We start from the raw sequence: 17,738 nt of genomic DNA, 5'->3' as shown, positions 1-17,738 counted from the left end.
GGGTGTTGATATTTAAGTTTTCAGCCAAGGAGCAAGCTAGGTTTGATTTCACTGGCAGCAGCTGCAACTGGCTTAACTACAATATGATAACCTGATATTGCCCCATCTCAATGCACGTAGTGCAGTTAGCTTAATTCTCTGCCACCACTCCTTTCTTAATTGTGCTGGAATTTTGTGCTCTCTCTGAATCAGCAGCTGCTTGTCTGCTTCCTTCTCCCCTCTCCTCTGCCACACACATTAGTATTTTGAAGCTGTGATCAGAACTTGTCTGATTTTCACATGGGTACTAGTCACTGAAGGCATGGGTTTTGCAACACAATTTTCTGGCTCATCCTTTCAAACAATTTCAAATGTAAATTTGAAATAAATAAATCTAAAACCCAGAGAGCTACCAGTGCATTACATTCTCTGCTCCTGTGATTAGATGGATCCCTGGCTTTGAAGTCATAAGAGAAGTCCAGAGATATTCCCTTTTTAAAAACATGCTCCAAATTTCTGTGGTGGCACTATATGCTTTGTCATTTCAGTTTCCTTTTGCCTCATCAGAGAATTCCTCCAGCAGATTACTTTATTACTTTTGCTGAAAAGAAACCAACAAGGTCTCTTATTAGAGATTTCACATAATTTTCCACTTTTCCCAAAGTTTTTATTAATAATTAAATAAAAAAGAGGCAATTTAATTTCCAGCACTTTCAGGTAATTAGGAAATTTTTTAAATTCGGAACCAAAAGCAATGTATGAATGACTTGTATTCCTCCTTTAGGTCAGAACTTAAACTGCTGAACTCCAGATTTAAAAAGACTACAAAGGCTTTTCTTTTATATTTTCTGTAACTTTGCTAGCATTGCCCACAGGGCCCTTTACATATTTTGAAGTGGCACATGTGGATGTATTAGCATCACCATTTTAAGTTCTATCTATGTATATGAAAGCAATTATCAATTTTCAGACTTTTGAATTCAGCTGAACAAAGAGAAGAGTTAAAATATGGCCATTTTTTCATCAAATTAAACAAACAGTCGATGGTTACTACCACCTCACAGCCTCAAAACAAGCTCTACTCCCAGAGCAAGAGCAAGAAGAAACTTCCTAGGTGTAGTCTCAGCCAACTTTTTCTTGTAGGATCAGACTTCACTCCAGGGTAAATTGGTGAACTGTGTTCAGTAATTACCCATTTTCTTGTGAGAGCATGATTGTAAATGAAAAGTGATTACAGGTAGTATGGGTATCAGGTTAAGAAATACAGCACATGCTTACATGCATTCACATTCTCTGGTTCCCAACTTTTCCTCTTCTTCTGGTGACTATATAGCCCATGTTCCTGCAGCCCTTTAAAGCATTTTCAGAGGTGTGTGCAGCACTGAGTAGTCCTTGTTAATTTGAAAATGACTTTCTCATTAATGATGGAACAAGCTGTAGAAGGGAACACAGTATTCTCTGCTGGGTCAGTCTGGATTTATGCCTGAAGACAGCTCACTAACAAGGAAAATAACACGTTTTGTTTTCATTCATTATGTTCATACCTTGACTTAAGCTTGGAGAGAGAAGTCTATTCAACCACTTAAATTCATAGTTACATACTTTAAAAGGTCATTAAAGGTCCAAATACCTGTGAAATCAACTGAGCCCAGCTGGAGCTTTGGGCATAGAAAATTAAGGTTAGTATTTTCAAACACGACAATGTCATGCAGACGCCAAAGTATGAGTTAAAAAAATGGCATAGGACCAGAAAAAAAAAAAAAATCCCAAAACATTTAGGGACCAAAACACCTTTACAACTCTGAGCCCTTAGAAGGGTTAAGATGATGGACTTTACAGGGTGCCCTGGTTTCTAAATCACCGAGTAAATTTAAAATAGATTTCAGTTCTAGAGGTCACTTAGCCACCTTGGAATATTTTCCTCCCAGATACTAAATATGTGATTAAAGAGTCAGCTGCCTGTAAGGCTATTGGCTTGTTTCCCCAACCCAGGAAGGACTAACATCATGCCAAAATCTTTTTCAGGCTCTTCCCTCAGGCTCACTCTATTAATTCAAGGAAAAAAAAAGAAAAAAAAAAAAAAGAAACAAAAGGAAAAGAAAAAATCTCTCACAAAACATGGGCTGCAGGGGCCATTTTCCCATGCTGCAGCGCCCCTTGCTCTAAAGCCAACATTTCTCTTGTAGTTCCTCACCTTAATGAGCTTTCTCAACTCTTGGTAAGCACTGTTTTACCCAGATGAGTCAGGAACAGGCAGAAGTTTCTGCCTCCTGGGGGCCTTGACCCTCAATGTGGCTGCCTTTCCTGCTGTCATGCCTGAGCTCAAACTTCAGGGCTGGCGGCTAGCATTAAATTCTAGGAAATTAGCACAGTGCACATACAGTTAAATACCTACTTGGATACCCGCTGTCTAGCTTCTGGTTTTGGAAACGTGCGTGCTGTTTTGAACGCCCTCTGCTGAAGGGAAAAAGTGAGTGAGGCACCACGCATAGTGGAAGCGAAGAGTTCATATGGAGCTGCTAGCTTGCTGAGGAAGCTAGAGCGGTATTGGGATCAACAAGTGCTTTACAGTATTGCTGCTGCCTCTGTTGTAGTATTTCTGCCAATTCTCCCTAAATAGAGTAATTGGCAAATTTGCTCAAAACAAGGCCCCAGACTCTAAAGGGCAGGTAGAACAAAGACCACTTCATCACACTGAGCCACAGTCCAGCGCTGTCATTTAAATGTCATGAGGCACAAAGATGGTAGGCAAAGTGTAGGCAAAGAAAAGGGCTCATTCTATAGATGGCCAATAGTGTACACAGTTTAAAGAGAAATGCTCTGAATCACTATAAAGTGTGGAGGAGAAAAGAATAAAGAAAGGAATTTTGCCCTCTAAACCACTGCCAGTTATTTCCCAGGCACACACAAGCAGGTACCACCCCCACCGGTATCAGCCTTCAGAGCACTACCCTTTTCCCATCACAGATTTAGTTATCTCCTACCTTGGCATGATGAAATCTCCTTTTGAAGGTCCTTTCTCTGCAGCCAATATGTTCACAGATTTAGATACCCAATATTTCCTTCCCAGTACCTATTATGCCTATATCACACCTCAAAAGCATGGCCAGCCACTGGTTTCTTCTTTTTGTTGTGCAAGAAGGATATCTACAGTCCCAAGACTGAGAATCTCTTGGTTTAGGTTGTATTAAAGAGCAGATGAGCAGCAGTTATGCTCACTGAAATTGCAGAAGGATCATGCAAGAAAGTATTTAAAGTTAAATGAACCTCTATGTATTTTAATGCTGGAGAAGATTTTTCCTTTTGTTTTTGTTTTAATCTGGTTTGCTGCCACTGAAGTCAATGGGAGGTAAAAATTCAATGCAATTCAAAGCAGGTCTTTTTTAAAGTAGGTATAAGAGCACAGAAAATGTAGCTTATGTAGGCATTAGCCGTTAGCTAGAATAAGTGGGAAGGTTTGATCCAATTCTAATTCTCCCAGTGGAGGTAAATAGAGAAGGGAGACAGACAAATGAGGGGGAAAAGGGATTTATTTTTAAAAGTATTGCTTTAATTCCTTCCTACATGCATCTCCACAACTGCAGTGAAAGAAAATGGCTACTCTATTTTCTCTGCTCCCACCACAAATTTGAGGTTTTGTGTCATCTGACAAGTGTTGCTGTCACTTAATAATTTCTAAGGTACTTTAGGTGAAAATGGCACTTTACAAACCGTTTGAAAAGATAGACTCCACCTGTCCCAAATGTTCTATAATCTAGGGCCAAATCTTTATAAATCCAGTGGATCTGCAACTCGCATTTATTCCGCAAGGGCTCAGGAGCTCTCAGAGTTCAGCACTGTTCAGCTGAATGAAGTCAATGGGAATTTTGCCAACAACTTCATTAGTTGAAGGTGTAAGCTATAACTCAGAGGAGGAGGATGTCAGAGCCAGCAGATCAAGCTCAGAAGGGAGACAGCAACTCAGGAAATGGAAAAACTGGCAGCGTGCGTAACTCTCCTGTTTGAGGTAGGACTTCAGCAGTTTGGGAGATAATAACCAGAGGAAGGGAAGACTGTAGAAACAAATCCATCTTGTGATACGTCCTTGACTGTCTTCATTGACTGTGGTGAGAGTTACTGGCCTGAGTAAGGTGAGGATTTAGAGGTGCATGTTCCTACATAGTACAGTCCATGAACTGTAGACATTTACAAGCATTTCAGGACTAACACCCAGCCTGTTAAACCCAGAAAACTAGCCACTTGGGATTAACCCTGCAGTATGATATTCATTATTCACAAGCATGGCAATCCAACAGAGACTAACTATGAAGTCTGATATTCATTAAACTGCAGCACAGCATCTCTGAGGTGGCCTGTGGTGCAGCTCTGTGTGTGCATTTCTCTGTGTGCACTTACGTACACGCACTACAAAATATGAAGGCAAGAGGGAGGGCATATATTTCAGAAAGGACACAAATTCAGCACAAGCAGTGGCTGGCCTCACAGGGATCTCTCGTAAAGATGCCAAGTAATGTTTGGCTTCCAGGTCAGACAATTTTTTTTATCCTAAATCTACTCATGCAAAGACACAGCTTATAGCTTGCAGATGGCTCATTCTGCTGATCTGCCAGTATTCACACTCAGAGTGTGGAATTATATCACATGAGCAAGGGGATTGCTGTCTTTTTTCATGGCTTTGTTATTGCAGGCAAAAAAAAAATATAGCTAACCAGAAAATAAGAAAAAGGAGGATACTGAATCCACATTTTTTGATGAGATTCTTTAAATTTAATTTAAGAAGATGAGAATAAAGGCAAACATGAGCTTCCCATCAAACATGATCTCTTACTCGTATGTTTATTGAGGCAGCAAGAAACTGAGGATGGGGCGCATATTTTAATTAAAAGATGCACCAACATTAGTGAGCTAAAGTTTTTTCTCTTCCTATGGTGCTTATTTGCATTTTCCATGCTTTACAAAATCATAATGCTTTTTCCTCAACAGTGCTAATAATTAATAGTAATTATTAATATTATAAATACTAGGAGCCTCAAATTCATTAATGACACCAAGAAAAATAAATTATTATGAGAGCTTAAATTCAATTCCAGATAAGAAGAAACCCAATCTATTTACATGATAATATAATAAACTTTAAAATCTCAGTAGATTTGTACTTCTGTAAACCCGGAGTGATTGTATTAATTTATCGAAGTTATCTAAGGATCTTACCAGTATATCACAAAAAGGCTGACCTGTGAAATCTTCAGTCTGTAAAAAACAAATAAAAAATCCACTGATGTAATTTGAACTATAAAAAAAAAAAAACCAAAATCAATATTTTGTCATTTGGAAAATTATTTGAGTTGACAAAAGCTATTTACACATTTGTGATGAAGTAGTCAGATGTTTTCATCTGGAAATATATTTTTTAAAAGAGGAAAGGCTAAGTGTTTCACAACAGTTCCAGGACAGTGGAGATATGGAGCCAACCAGAGAGAGTCTGGCAAAGGGCCACTGAAATTATGACTGGACTAACACATCTCTCCTATGAGGAAAGGCTGAGACAGCTAGGGCTGTTTTTATCTGGAGCACAGAAGACTCAGGGGGGTATTACGTAAATACCTGAAGGGAAGGTATAAAGAAGATGAAGCCAGGCTCTTTTCAGTGGTGCCCAATGACAGGACCAGAGGAAACGGTACAAACTGAAACACAGGAGATTCCCTCTGAAGAGCAGGAAACAGTTTCATTGCGGGGGTGACCAAGCACTGGCACAGGTCACCCAGAGAGGTGGTGGAGTCTCCATTCTTGGAGATATTCAAAAGCCTGTGGACATGGTTCTGGGCAGCTTGTTCTGTATGACCCTACTTAAGCAGAGGGGCTGAAACAGATGATCTTCAGAGATCTCTTCCAACCTCCACCAGTATGTAATTCTGTGATTCAGCATTTGAAAGATGTCATTAAAATAAAATAAAATATCTTTTGTTTGAGTGAGGAAACATTTTTTCATTTGGGTTGACCTGAATCATTTTCCCCTCTTTCCTGGGAAAAAGACTGTAATCTGGTTACCAGACTGTAATCTGGTTCCATTCCTGGTTTGGTTTTCCTTTTGAAATGTTCCCTAAAATAATTGAAATTAGTGAACCCCCTATTTGACCCATTGTCCTCTTTTCTGCCTGCCCTTCCATGTCTTCATCCTTGAATATATACATAAAGCAATTCATTTACCTGAGCTTTAGTATATGTGACTTGGCAGCACAGAGTGGCCTAAAATGAATGACAGGAACCAGTGATCACTGTGGTGCTGTATTCCCTTCACCCTGCTCCTCACACATACAATCCTCAGAATCATTATGAATTATTTGCCAGGGACCTTTGCATGTAAAAGTTATAATAAATGTAAAGTGTTAGCTTAACTAAGTAAGACTGCAGTTTATTTAGACAACCTTGCATGGCTCTGTCATGCTGCAAGTGAGGAGTAAAAAGTAGTTAAACAAACTCTATAATGAGGTTTCTGGATATGCAGATATTTGGTTCCAGATCATGAGAACTGCAGCAAAGAATAACAGACACAGTGGCATTAACATTTTACTTGTGTTACCGTGATGTTTGACAGCCAGTTTGGGACTGAGATCTCCATGGCATTCAGCATCATACAAAGATTAATATGATGGTTAAAACTGCAATATAAAGAAAAAAAATTCAATATAAAGAAAGTTATTAATGGTTAGCAAGTGGATATTAAATGGATAACAAATGGTTAACAAATGGACCTCACCTGCAGTATTGTGTGCAGTTCTGGTGTCCTCAACATAAAAAGGACATGGAACTGTTGGAACAAGTCCAGAGAAGGGCCACAAGGATGATCAGGGGACTGGAGCACCTCCCGTATGAAGACAGGCTGAGGAAGTTGGGGCTGTTCAGCCTGGAGAAGAGAAGGCTGCGTGGAGACCTCATAGCAGCCTTCCAGTATCTGAAGGGGGGCTATAGGGATGCTGGGGAGGGACTCTTCATTGGGGACTGTAGTGACAGGACAAGGGGTAACGGGTAAAACTTGAATAGGGGAAGTTTAGATTGGATATAAGGAAGAAGTTGTTTACTTTGAGGGTGGTGAGGCACTGGAATGGGTTGCCGAGGGAAGCTGTGAATGCAGTGTTCAAGGCCTTTCCAACCCTAACTATTATTCTATGATTCTATGAATCTATATCCAGAAAGTAAAAGGAAATAAGGACAAAATATTAGTAAGAAGGATCGCAGTGGACAATAGACTTATGTATGTGAAACTTGGGGAAATATAGAAAGGCAAGGAGAATTTTAAAGGATGCTTCGAAAGGTAGGAAATGGGCTGGCCCTGAAAGTTTCTTTGAATTATTCCTCCAGAGGAAGGGAGAGCTAAAGAAGGTATAGGAATAGTTTGAAAATTAGCATAAAAGCAGTGGAACATAAGTTAAGAAACCTTGACAGTGAACATACTTGTTCAAGCAATGCAAATAAAAGGGGTGCCATGGTTTAACTGAATTGATAGAAAATCAGTATTTGCAGCATTATCTTAAAAAGTTGTAGCAGCACAGAAGCATATTTATCCAGAAGCAAAAAGAGAAAAAGCTACTGAATCATCACATGATGACAGCACAGACAAGAGTTAATAGCTTCACAAAAGGAAAGCACATGATTTTGAGCTGTTATATTGAGAAAATTAGCAAACTTATATCTTTGAGGAGGACCTTGGAGAGAGAAAATCAAGTGAAAGAAGATGACCATGCGGTGAATCTGCTTACAAAGGAGTAAACCAAAGAAAGGAATGATACAGCTGAATACAGAATATTCAGCTAAGAGAAAAAGAATTGAATGAGGTTTCAGGAAGTGTGTGCACAGGGAAGAAGAAGATGACTAGGGAGCAAGGGGAATGGAGAACAGCTAGTAGGAGAGAAATAGAAAAGGCAACAAGGAATTCATGTAGACGGTAAACACACTACATCAAAGCAAATCAAATACAGAAAGTATTTTTCTAATACTACTTTCTTCAAAAGCTGTGGTTGCTTTTACCACAACCTTTCTGTTAGATCTTAAATAGTGAGAAGGTGGTAATACATATGCCTGTAAAACTCTGTTAAAATGCTATCTAGTATAGGAAGGTACCACAGCATTTGTGCTCTAAGAGAAGAAAATTAAGCTCTGCGATTTGTAAGAACAAACTACCTGGAAAACATTTTGATACATCACTTGTCTAGGAAGGAAAGCAGCAGCAACAGTACAATCATTTTCAAATCCCATTAAAAAAAAAGTTAAATAAAAATATCAGTGCATATTTTAAGAGAGCATTGGGTCTTTTTTTCCCCCTACTTTTATCTATGCCAGGTTACCAATCCCTAAAGAGGGTAATAGTTTCTGCAGCACTCCTTTGGGAGATTTCAGCTAGGTGTGGCCTAATTGTGAGATGTGCCGCCACATGAAATCTTCTGCAGGGCAAGGAACGGAGATTATGTTCACTTTTAAATCATTCCATGGTAGGAAAAACAGCAGGATTTGTAACCTGTAATGGCTGCAGCACCCTTCCAATTAGGGTTTAAGTGACAAAATCAAGTCAGGATATGTAGAGTGAGGAAAATGCACTGAATAATCCATGTGGAAAATCATGTCCAAACACCGTCAATTCCAGTTACGAAAACTCTTGAGAAGCGTAATGAGAGAGCGGGGATCTTACAGAGCTATGAAAAATAATCAAGACAATGGAGCAGCCTGCTCTAGAGTCAGATTTCTCATCTGTAGCTCTTGTCATCCCTGATTCATGACCCTCTTTGCCCATCTGTAAAAGAGGAACAGTATTATTTTACAGGGTGGGGGTTGTGAACCTTAATTTGTTAACATTTCCAAAAGAATTGTGAGATCCTGAGATGAAGGGACCAAATTTAATGCTCATTGTTTAGGCTTTAGCCTGTCTGTGCTCAGACAGAACTCCCACTGAGACTGGGAGCTGAACAACAATTCCAGAATTTGGTCCATTTTTCCTAGGAAAAAGAGACAGTTGCGAAGTACAGTTTGTTTGCCGCATTCATTCAGTACCCTGGAGATACAGCATTATGGTTAGCTACACATCTCAGAAAGCTTCTTCAGCAATATTGCAATGGCTTTGAATTCTTACAAGGCTATGCAGGCCAAGTAAAACAAAGCTGCCGGCAAAAGTAACAAGCCGGCAGTCCACACCTGATTAAACAGCATTATTTTTTAGTCTAGCACCACGCCAAGTTCTCATGTCAAAGTGGATGCACAGTATCTGAGAACTGCATAAACTGCAGGCTTTACCACTGCAGCAGTGAGCAACTTGCTTTGCAAGAAAGTATGCCTAACACTGGGTTTTAATTCGGCAGTTTTCAGAAATCAACCTTGTCTCCCCACAAAAGCAATGCAACCCGTACTCAAATCCCAGAGGTGCTGGAATGTAAATAAGGTAAACTGAGCCTTTAAATCATCTGCACATGCATACACTACCTACAGTATTTTTGGTTGTTAACTGTAAGCAGCTGCCAATTTCCCTCTAATGCTCAGATGACTTGCTAACTGATCTGCAAGTCCCAAAAGTGTGTTATCTTTAATGTGCCTCTAATTTTGCTAAGAGCCTACTATTTATAGTGTGCCATTTATTTACTTATTTACCTTCAAGTAATTAAAGCTATCATTAAAAAAAAAATGCAGGAAACCCCCCCCCCCCCACAAATGTATGCATCCTTGGTGAGAGAAGAAAACCCAATCTGTTCACTTAAGTGGATGAACGTTACAAAAGTTCTGTTTTGTTTGGAAAAGCAATGCATGAGTAAAAGCTCCAAAACCTAGCATTATTATCTCTAATTACAATTGGCAATATGTGGCAATCATAATTATTCATTTATGCAAAATAGCTTACAGTGTGTCTCATTTTTTATTCCCTGTTAAAGGATGGCTTGACAAAAGAAGAAAAAAAAAAAGATTATAGCGCTGAACATAATTGTGCTAAATGCTCAGTCATTTTGTTTAAAAAATACTACAAAACTAAACTGCTATTTCTGCAGAGACAGAAAATAATTTAACAAAGATGTATAGTATACTCTGCAGGTGGCAATCCATCCAGAAAACATATTTCCATGAAAAGGAGAGATATTTCACAACGAAATTGAAGAGCATAATTTTTGCCATTTCTGTTTTTTCTTTTTAAAAAAAGTAAAAAGAAAAACCCTCCCTGTTTTAATCTAGCATATGTTTCCCCTGTTAGTAAAATGCTAATTTGCAAATAGTCAGAGGAGAGATCGTGACCATAATACCTTGCTATGATTCTGCAATGACACTCTATTCTATTTCAATTCTACCACAGTACGCTAGGCAATTGAATAAGATCAAGTGTTCTTCCTGACAAAAAAAAAAAGGAAAAGCCAGTTCACACTACTCACATAAGTAATCTCTATTTATGCATGTGTTTCTAGTGGAATATCCCTCTAATTTAGGCCTATTGAATTGATTCGATAAAATGCCACAGCTCATGAGAGTTGCCAGTCATCCTTAATCAGGTACTGATGTTTTGGCACTTCACAGGACCCCTTCCCAAATAAAAAGGACTTGTATTCAGGATACTAAAGTCCAGAGATCAGATCTCAAGAAAATAAACGCTACTTATTTAGAAAAACCTGACTGAAACTCATAGGGGTGCTTTAACCCTGACATGCTGCACCAGATGAGCAACTCTTGGGTCTGATCTCACTCTTGGGTTTGATCTGACTCTTGCTGATGGAACAATTTCCGCCCCTCCATCACACTTATTCCCATCTCAGAGCAAAACTCAATTCAATGGAACAATTTCTCTGAAAAGGCTCATCCACAGAACCAAAGGTTTGTTTGATGGCTGGGCATTAAAAAACTGCTTTCAAAGTGTTTTAGATATATAAAAATGTAGACTTTAAAACCAAATAGGAAGCAGATTCTTTTTTCCTCTGCTGATGGTGTTGATTAGAGCAGAGGAAATGGAGATCACCATTGGAATGCATGGGAAAAGCTCAGCTTCCAGAATAGTATGATAAGTTGCACTATGTCTTTTAAAAATTCGTCAGCTTCATAAAGTAGTTAAAAGAGTGGAATTTGTCTCCTAACTTAGTAAATGATGGCAGAACATGAGGAAAATGGAGGCGATAGCGTAAATAGAAACTTTACAGAAAAGGGAAGAAATCATAAATCTGGAAGAAATACAGTATTGCCAGTACTTTCCGCTTTGCTTTTGCCATCAGACACAATAAATGATTAACATGCAAGTTTGTCTCTTTCTCTTGAGAGTGCATGGTTAGGATGCAGAAGATACTAACTAGGCCCAGCAGTGATTTCTTACTATAATTAATTCATTGTGTCTTGGTCCATTACCACTAAAAGTCTTTTTCCACCCTTCACACAGCGCCAGGAAGAAAGACCTTGCTCCCATTACAGTCAATGGCAAAATTTTGCTTTTTTTAATGGGAAAACAGGGTTGGGTTCTGTCTGCTGTGCATATTCTAACAGACAGCTCATGCATGCTCAGATATCTGAGTTTGCTAACACAGTCAGCATTTGCTTAACACACTGCATTACACACTTACATGAGATGTCTTGATTATAAAAAAATGGATTGTTAAATTGTTTCACTCTACAGATTGCAATCATATGGTATTGAACACAAGACTGAATGTACCTTTAGAGCAATGCTGTGAAAAGAAAAGCGCTATTATCCTGTGTAGCAGATGAAAAAAACAAATAGGGGTCATTGGTCTACATCTACAAAGGTATACTTCACTGAGGAAGGGTTTCAGTTGGGATAGCTGAAGCTGCAGTCCAGTCCCTTCTCTATTGACAACCCAATATAAAATAGCAAAGTGTGCAGACAACCAGGGATGAAAAGACCATCCTTCCCATTTAAACACAGCTAAGCCTCTAGCACACTTCTAGCAACTCATGTAGATGTCAAAGTCAAACATTATCACTAATCTGGAGGCTTGGCTGGATTGTGGATAGAGTATTTATCACCCAGTCAATCGCCACAGGAGTCAGTAAGGACTGCTTACATTATATGAAGCAATATGTGGAGGACTACAAACTTTTTTGTAGAAAAGGTGTGCAAAATGCAGAATTCAGAGCATGATCAACTGCAATTTCTACATCTTTCTTCTCATCTTAGCTGGAAGTGGCAAACTTTCAGAAATTAAGAGTTACAAACCATGGAACATAAGTCAAGAAAAAAGATTTGGAAAGAGCAATAACATCCATTTCGATATTTCTTTTTAACTTAAAGCAATCATTTGAGCATTTCTTCTACCCAAGCATGTCATGCATTTTAAGGAATCAATCTGAAGTGCTTTACTGGTGGCCAGCTCTGAAACTAAAACTCATTGCATTCTCATGGGTTATTTCATAGCAGTCAGAGTTAGATGTGTAACATATTCATTCTCTCCTATAGACCTGGTTTCCTGTCCAGGGTATATGTTCTTCTTGGCTTTCAGAGTTGTGACACTCATGACGTATAACTGAACGAAGTAAAAAAGAATCATGATTGAACTATAGGAAGAGCAGGGCAGTCTCCAAAAACAAGTCTATGGGACAAACTGCAGACCTAATTTACAATTCTTATCAAGAATGTAGCTTAATACTTAATTAACTTGGGTCAAATTTACAACTAAAATGAAAATGGTTAGATAAAAAATATTCTGGCATCAGAAAAATTTTCCTGAAAGTTTCCTAAATGAAATTTCAGGCTTGCAAGTCAGTGAGCTATCCAACAGAACATCATATTGTTCAGCATTTCCAGGCAGGTTTCTAATATAAGGCATGTTCCCTTTATAACATAATGATTGGCTATTACAGAAGGTGAAGATTCACTGTAATATGGATAATAAAGAAGATAAACCCCAATACTTTAAAAATTTAAAGGCCAAAATAATTGCATTTTTACATTTTTCAAAATCACTCTGCCGACTTCCTGAAAAGTTTAGTCCATCATATCTCTCTGATTTCACATGCCACATTCTTTCTGCCAATACTATCATGGCTAGTAATGGCCTACAAATACTAGTCCTTCTCATTTTATCCAAGACACAAAATATTCTAATCTTAGAACTATTATCTTCAGTTATTCACAAAGTTAACTTTTACATCATAAAAAATACAGTAAGTTTAGTTTGGTTTTGTTCCTATATGTCTTGAAATAGTTCTCCACATCAAGCAGATGTTTTTTAGGTTCTTAAATTGTATTTATCCATACTTTTCCATGGTATTATACTCAGTATTTGCAAAATGTAATTTGAATATTAACTAATCCATCCTCTGGCTGGGAATTAACTTATCTCAATTTTTCATATGCAGAAAAGAATACAAAAGGGCTAATATCAGAAATGAGGACTAGAAGATGAAATTCATAGGGGCTTGGTGTAATGAATTAGGTAAAGCATATGGGTTATGTCAACTTTAAAGTGATTCCAAAGCCTAGGCTCAGGGGTGATCTGTAGTTTTACCCGTAGTGGCAGTACAACCCAAGCCTGAGCTGTCTGCAGCATTTTCAGGCCTAACACCTACTTCATTCACACTTCTTTCCTAGCTTTTCAAGAAACTATTTAGATCCTCTTGGAAATAAGCAGTCTTTGGTAATGCAAGTGTAGGAAACCTTCAAAACTGCTTACAAACACTGAGCAGCATTATCAAGCAATAACGAATTAAAGAAAGGCTGGGAACTCTCCCAAAATATAGTTTACATATACTTTTCCAGCACATAATGAAGTAATATCTGATTTACTGATTAGTTTCCAGAAATGTTTTACCCTGGTAGAAAATCCTGCCAATGGAATAGCTAGTAGCTTGATTTAATTGTGCAAAAATCAGCTGGTGGACAGTAAAGTTTTAAGGTAGATAACTCATAAAAACACATGCACCTCAATGACAGAGGTTTTTTTTGATCTTTCCATCATAATTTACTTCTTCTCATCCTTCAAAATCTTACTTCAAAAGGGAAAACGGGCACATTTAGGGACTGGGACTCTCAGTGTGTGATGTCTTGATATCCTCAGCCCTAATGTCCTGCTTCCAGCAAGTGGTGCAGTGAACTGGCACTGTCCAGAAATGGATATATAAGCCAGGTGGATGTAACTGTGTTCCACTAAGTCAGGGGCAAACCTTCCACTGACTGTAATGGAGTCACCCTTTCTATCACTCATTGTCCCATTCAATAAGAAAGTATGCCTTTTTCTCTAAAGGGAAACAGATTCCCTTCAGGATCAGTAGTTTTAAGATGATATAAGAATGGGTATGTTTGTAATTATTTGCCTTGAACTGTACACTGAGAATTAATAAACAATTACTAGCTTGGCTTAACAGTTTTCTAAATCACATAAATAGGTTCTGAAGAATCATAGGTTACCCAGGGAAACCTGACTGTAATTCACTGGGAAGTGTACAATTTCTTTGGTTTCAAGTTTGAAAACAAAGCAAAACAAAGATTTGTCATGTTTCATATTCCCAAACCAATATGCCTACACTCATATGGTTTCCATCTTAGGCAGAGTGTAAAGAGGAAGTAAAATGTCAAGTTGTTTATTTCTGTGCAATTTTCTTATCTCAAAATAACACAGAGTTAGCTAAATCCGATCTGTCTTTAATAACAGTCAGAGGAATTCCTTTGCTGGGCACTCTTGCTTTTACAGAAATCTTATGATCTGGAAACAGAGGAGTTAAATCCCTTTTGACAATTTTGTCAAAACTAAAAATGTCATCCTAAGCAGCAGCCTTATTTTCTAAGGAAATAAATAAATTGGTTTCCTTTAGTTCAATCCGTGTACCATCTTTTCTTATTCTTTTCTCTTTTTTTCATATTGTTTTACAGCAGATGAAAAAGAAGGGAAGAGACAAAGGACACCTAGAAATTCACTCTTCATGATTATAAGATTACACTTAACGATATGAGAAAAATGAATACACTTAAATCAGCAAATTGTTCTTTACCTCCACAGAACGATCTTCATTGTCAAGCATGTGATCAAAGTGCCCCATCTAAAAGTTGAGAAACCAAGTGTTTTTATTAGACACTTTAGGCCTGATTTCAGCTACATCTTTCTTTTTGAAAATAAATATATAATTCAGCATCTAAGCCAGCTCTTCTTCTTTATGCCCTTTTTAACTGTCCATTTCAGAGATGAATGAAATGGATGAATATGGAAAAGTTCTCCATGCTTCTGTATCCTTTAACATCATAGTGCAGATAAAAGTGACATCCCGTTTATGAAAAAGACTATTTTAAAACATATTTACGTGCAATTTGATTCATTTATATGTTCTTGTCTGTCCACACTGTGTTTATTTTCAATGCACAAAGACGTATCTACTTCCCCAATCCTCTATACTCAGCAAGAAAGATTTAGCAGAAAAACACGTTCCCTCTATTGTTCCATTTTGCTCTCAGATTCTGTATCCAGGGCACTCTACCCATATCATGCAAATGGAAAAAGAGAGGAATAAGTGTCTGTGGCTCTTCGTGCAATCATATTCGAACCTAAGGGTAACGTTGCCTTTCTGACTATTATATAGGGTAGCCTCAGATTATGGTACTAGACTGTAGCATGAAAATATATAGTTTATTGTCTCTCTTGCACTGACAGACATACCTCTTCCAATGGAATGTAACTCCCTCGGATCCAGCAGCAGCTGATCTCTTACAGTTGTTCCACACACTCGTTTTACAGTGCAGGACACTCCGAACTGTGATTCAGTACATTGTGGGTCTAGCCAGGTACCAGCTTGTGCCTGATTCAAAGATCAGATTCAAAGTTTCAGGTCAGTCTTCATGTATTCACCATACTGTCAAATAGATGTCTTTTTTTTTTTTTTTTAACTTAATGAGGGTGAAGAAATTAAACAGAAAATGTTGCGTTTATAACCAAATTATGGCTGCTGCTGGGCAGCTATGCCATCGTACTTATTGGCTGACATACACATGTCTAAAAGTGCTGACTAATAGAGAGGAGTAAACCATCCTAAGGTAGATGGTAACAAATATAAAACTGCAAGATGAAGTAAAAACTTCATAGATCAACATAGAACTTCCTTTTTTCTTTATGTTTCTTGCAGGTGCATAATTAAACGATTCAGGATTGGTTTGTTTGCAGAAAAGAGTTGATCACAAATGCCAGTGCTCACATTTAGTGTCATTTAACATTTAGTCCAAAGATAAAGATTCTGTGCAGATCACTGATTTCTTCAAACACATTCACAACCAACAAGAATATTTTAGATTAAATACATGTATACGTTTCATTCTCATCTGTATCTTGACCTGTAGAGCTAACAGAAAGTGAGGATGCGTCCCCTTGCGTACATGAGATATACTTTGATATCTGAAGTTCAAATTATCTGTTTGGCTCCTGAAAACTTGTGAAGTTGGCAAACCAAGTTTTGCAAACCACCCACAACCACCTTGCCCATATGTGTCTGTATTCTCATCCCTCACGTATGGGCTGAATTCTATTCAGTGCACACAGGCAAATGAGGCACAAAAATACGCATAGTTAAATGGTTTTTACCTTTATTTAGCTACTTAATAGTTAACCAGTTTAGACTAGACATCCAGGCTCCCTCAGTATCAATGGCTGCAGAGACAGGCACCTGCAGGGGGTGATTCATCTTCTTCAGAGATAGGGGTCTAAAATAGGACTTATGAGTTGCCTTCTGGAGGTGCCTATCTCTCACCATTGACTATAGAGGGAGCCTAGATGACTAGCTGAGATTAGGTACCTAATTTTTAGTCAGATAAATTGTCTTGCCTGAGGTTACATGAGAAATTTGTGGCAGCAGTAGGATCTGAACCCACGCATTTTGCATATAGCTGGTAACGAATTATTTAGTCAAATCTAGCACTTTTATTACAAAGGTTTTGCATGTCCACAATAGGTTATTAGACAAGAGACACACATACATCAAAAAGTCTAATAAATTGGTGATTACTCACCAATTTCCCACATACCTGAGTGTATGAAAGATCTTTTCTAAATTTCTAAAATAGGTAATTATACCTGTGGCCTGCCACCTTCCCACTGAATATCCTAAACACAGATACTCTCAGGGATCTTCTGAGAATTCTGCAATAGAGTCTGGATAGTTTATAAGATGACGAGAGATAGAACTTTGACAAGACTCAAGAATACAGTGATAACAAATCTTTAGGGAGGAATTGCATGGAATATGTCGAAGTTCTTGCTGAGCAAAAAAGCCATCCCACATAAATGGTGCCTTTTTAGATTAAGCAAACTCAGAAATATCCAGCTACTTCATAAGGAACCACTTCACAAATATTTACTACTCCACTAAAATTTCTCTTTTTTTTTTTTTTTTTTCCAACATAGGATGCAAAGTATTACACTGAAGACAAGACTGAGTGGAAAGATAGCCACATGCTTGATTGAATTCCTGTGGCTTGAAGAATTCAGTAGAATCCACAAGGATTAGTATAAATACAACCATCCAGACTCCAAACCCAATTGGATTATGGGCAAATAGCCAGAGACCAAAATATTTGTTCACATAAGCTGAAATCCTCTGTAAAAGCAAATAAATAGTAGCATTTGTCAAATGCTTATGTTACTGGGGAATTATAGATTTTATACCAGATGCATATATTCTGTTTTCTACATTTCTGCATCTTGGTTCTCAGCTACTTTTCCCATCTGATCAAAAGAGGCTGCCCTCTTGGAGAACGAATTATGTCATAAAATGGTTCATTTTATAATTCCAATATTCAATTATGACTCAACAAT

Source organism: Pezoporus flaviventris, unplaced genomic scaffold, assembly GCF_033815535.1.
Source record: "Pezoporus flaviventris isolate CSIRO_AGI_PZ_B2104156 unplaced genomic scaffold, CSIRO_AGI_Pfla_v1 ptg000007l, whole genome shotgun sequence".
NCBI lineage: Eukaryota > Metazoa > Chordata > Aves > Psittaciformes > Psittacidae > Pezoporus > Pezoporus flaviventris.
Note: the sequence above shows the minus strand (reverse complement) of the source record.